The sequence below is a fragment of the Gossypium arboreum genome, chromosome 1, assembly GCF_025698485.1.
Source record: "Gossypium arboreum isolate Shixiya-1 chromosome 1, ASM2569848v2, whole genome shotgun sequence".
NCBI lineage: Eukaryota > Viridiplantae > Streptophyta > Magnoliopsida > Malvales > Malvaceae > Gossypium > Gossypium arboreum.
This window is the reverse complement of record NC_069070.1, coordinates 6,902,630-6,906,816: the sequence shown is the minus strand read 5'-3', so window position 1 is coordinate 6,906,816 and position 4,187 is coordinate 6,902,630. Positions and strand designations below refer to the sequence as shown.

At 31.3% G+C, this 4,187-nt stretch overlaps 1 long non-coding RNA gene across 1 annotated transcript; it reads right to left on the bottom strand.

Annotated features, from left to right (window-relative positions):
• Window positions 1-248: 248 nt before the first annotated feature.
• LOC128291503 (uncharacterized) lies at window positions 249-2,577 on the bottom strand. Its single transcript, XR_008281318.1, has 2 exons — window positions 2,332-2,577; window positions 249-490 (listed from the first exon to the last, which is right to left on the bottom strand). It is a non-coding gene; the product is annotated as an uncharacterized LOC128291503 (long non-coding RNA).
• Between the last annotated feature and the right edge of the window lie 1,610 nt (window positions 2,578-4,187).

Here is a 4,187-nt window from a genome sequence, read left to right as displayed (position 1 = left end):
TTAAAGTGAATGGAAGCAGTGCACCGTGTAGGAAACCTAAAAGAGGTGGTGAGTCCATCGGACCGCTAATACCAAGCTCCCTTCGGATCCAATCCTAGACATGCATACCGCCATTGCCACACCTTAACGTCATGGATATTTCTAGGAAACCGATTTGATTAAGTCATTTTTAGGAAAAGTGATTAATTTTGGAAAATACTTTCATTGCGGAAGCTTTGCTTATTGTCGTGTTATTTTGAAATCAACTGTTGTTTTTGAAAACGTGCCCTAAAGCTATCCAAATTCAACAGTTAAAATAAGTATTACCTACCTTAGTAATACATATTAAAAACCATCAAAAATAAATAAGCGGCCTTATTACATTTAAAAACCCAAAACCTCAAACGTAATTAAAAGGATGTCCAGTTCACCAGAAGAAAATCAAACTTTCAGAACGGGTGGCCACTCCGAATTCCCTCACAGCTCCAAGCCCACTATGGTTGGGGATTTCCTGCGTGGATGAAAATAAAAGGGGTGAGTTTGGGGAAACTCAGTGTGTAAGGAAACCCCATTCAAAGTCCAAGTCAGCTCAAGCCCATTGGGCCTAAGCCCATTCAGGTAACAGTGGTACTGGGCCAGAGCCCTTTTCAGATTATAATAAACTGGGCCTTAGCCCCTTATTCAGATAACAGTATGGCCCATAGGCCCATTTCAAAATTACATGCAACATCAATAAACATATGCAAGCCCATTTGGGGAGACTACTCAACCCACCAACCACTACACTCCACCCGTACCAGCCATACACTCCATGTGGGGAATAGCTCAACCCACCCAGCCCAACATTCCACATTTCATGCCTTTGTCGCTCGATTATCAAAGAATTGAGGCAAAGCCTCCAGTACGTGGACAAGCCACTTTCAGTACTTCCTCCGTCAATATCCCAGTCCCATGCATCAGATAATAACAACATGGCATGCAGTAAATAACAACAGTCAAACATGCATTTAGGTCAATTTAACCCTAGGGGTATTTGGTAATTTATCTACTAGGGTAAAGCGTAAATTTTTCACTTTTAAAGGTATTTCAGTAATTTATCTATTTTAGGGTTTTTCATGCATATTCTTACTTTTCACGTACTAACAGTAATCACGCATCGAGGGTTCTTACCGAATTGGGCTGTTATTCATCATTCCAATTTTGGCCCATTAAGCCCAAAAATATTGAGGGCACGTAAATCATGCACTTTGCAGTCCAAACATTGTAACTTACCAAAACATTAATCGATTTACCTCACGAGCATTCGCACATGCAAATCTACAAAATACGGTTTTGGCATTTCACTTTTCGACTTTTGCCGATCTAGACTAAGAAAGAGGGTGTTAGTTACACACACTTTTGCGACGATATGCTGACAAGATCCACACACGAACCGCCTACAATTGGATTACTAACATGTTAATCCAACTATTCAAATATGAACTACGTATTAATCCCTTACAATATTCGGCCAACCACACCTACAGATCATAGTAAGCTTATAAGAAATCAATAAGCAACTCATTAACAAATTTTTGTCAATGTTTACCACATAATCATAATTTCACTGCAAGCTGTCTTCCTGAGCAACAGTCACTAAATCATTTATAACTGGAGCTACGAAACTCCAAATCAAGTGCCGTTAATTTTCCCTGAAAATAGACTCATATATCTTTTATCCATAAAATTTTCAGAATTTTTGGTATGGCCAATCAATACCAGATTTTTCTTAAAGTTTCCCATGTTTCACTGTTTAACTAATCTGACCACTCTTCAATACGAATCAAATTTCTCATTGTACAGAATTCAAAATATGTTCTTGTTTATTTCATTAGAAACTAGACTCAATAAGCTTTAATTACATAATTTATTCAGCTTCTAATTCATCTCCCACAATTTATGGTGATTTTCCAAAGTCACATTACTGCTGCTGTCCCAAGCAGATTTATTACCAAATCACTCTTTCACACATACCTTGCATGCATGTTATTTAAACATGTATATCACCAATCAATCATCACATATCTATGATTTTACTTAAGTATAATCTCCATTTCATCATTTTAAAGCACAACATGTTAGCTGATTTTTCCCTTTAACATCTAAGGCACATGCATGCTCATTTGTTTGGCTCAACTTCACCTATCTTCCATTTTTCATCAAAAGAACATGAAACAACAACCATTTCCTTCATTTTAATTCATGACTAAATGCTCACAACACAACTAAAAATCAAAATATACTTCAAGAGTTAAGGTAGAATCAAGAAGAACTCATGAACCTCAAAATAGAAGCAAGGTACCAAGAACTTACCTTCAATTTTCCTCCTCCTAATGACCAAATACTCAAGAGCTTTCTCCTCTCCTTTCTCTTCTCTAACTTTCAACTATGATGAACAAAGATGGACAAAACTTTGTTCTTTTCACCCCTTTTTCTTTTAATAAAACTTCATATTTCATCCATTTAATTCTTTAATACAAAAGACATGAATTTCTTATCATGAAACATTTACCTAAACCATTATCATGAAACATTTACCTAACCCATTATCATGGAATATTTACCTAATCCATTATCATGGAACATTTACCTAACCCATTATCAATTTGTATCAATTTGTACCATAAATTATGGATATCAAGTACTCATATTGTCTACAACAATATGATGGCTAGCCACTTCATGTAAAATGGGAGGTTTGTCATGCAAATCCTCCTATTTTGCACTCCTATTTATTTGGCCACCTCAATTTAGCCTATAGCATTTTCAAACATTTTCACATAAGTCCTATTTCATAATTTCACTCCCTTTTTCTTATGGAACAAAAATTACTAAAATTACCGGGTTCTATCTTAAGCTTGGGCCTTCTAGAGGCCCACAAACATAATTAAACTTATGCCAACATTCACAGAATTCCCAAAAATTGGGGCGTTACAATTTAAACAAATGAAAGATCGAAACCCAACACATTAGGGCACGATCTATCAAATTGCTAAACACCAAACTTCGCCTTTTCTTTATAAAGTCGACCCCAAAATACATTAATTTGACTTGAAATGAAATGGAATCATGATTTTAGATTAATATGTAGAAGATTACAATGCAACGATTTGTAATGAAGGCTAAATCATAAACATGAGACAATATATATGGATAGCGAACTCTATTGATGAATGAGAATAGTATAAAAATAAATAAACAAATAAAACGCATACAAAATAACATCAAGCTCACATCCAAACATTAACTATCAAAATAGTGAAAACTAAAAATATAACTAAAGAAACAAATCAAAATAAAAACCTTAACAAGTATTCAAATCTAGATAAAAAAATAAGGTAGCAACACAAAAGACTAATGGACAATATGAAATAATATGAAAACAACAACAAAAAACACATAAAACATACATCATTTAAATATCAACGTAAATAATCATAGACTAATGAATTAAAATAATATAAAAATAAATAATATAACAAGGTTTAAAATAAATGATAAATGAAACCAATTAAAGCATAAAATAAAAGTTTAAAATAAATAATATATAAAAAAGGTTTAAAATAATAATATACTAAACGGTTCAAAATAAGCAATATATATAAATTTTAAAATAAAGTATAAATCAATTTGAAATAAATAGTTTATAAAGCAAATTTCAAATAAATAATATGTTAAATAAATTAAGATAAATAATATACAAAGTAAAATAAAAAGGACCCTTTCAAATACATATCAAAGAGCTTAAAATAAATAATGTATAAATGAGAAAATTAAAATAAATAATATACAAAAATAGTTTAAACAAAAACATATATAAAGATAGTCCAAAGTAACATATGTATATATAAGTTTAACATAAGGAGTATAAAAATATTTTAAAATAAGTAAAGTATAGAAAATTCAAAATAAATAATGACAATTGGAATTTAAAACGATTAACACGCAAACTAGTATAACTAAATACCATATAAGAAATTTTAAAATACCCATTATATATAAAATGATTTAAAATAAAAATTTTCAAAATGAATAATATGTATAGTAGTTAAAATGAATAATAGTTTAAAAATAAAATAAATAATAATAAAACCATTTAATATATGAGGAAAAAGGTTTAATAATGAAAAATGATGATTTGCGAAAATAAATTTGAATCAAACAGATTT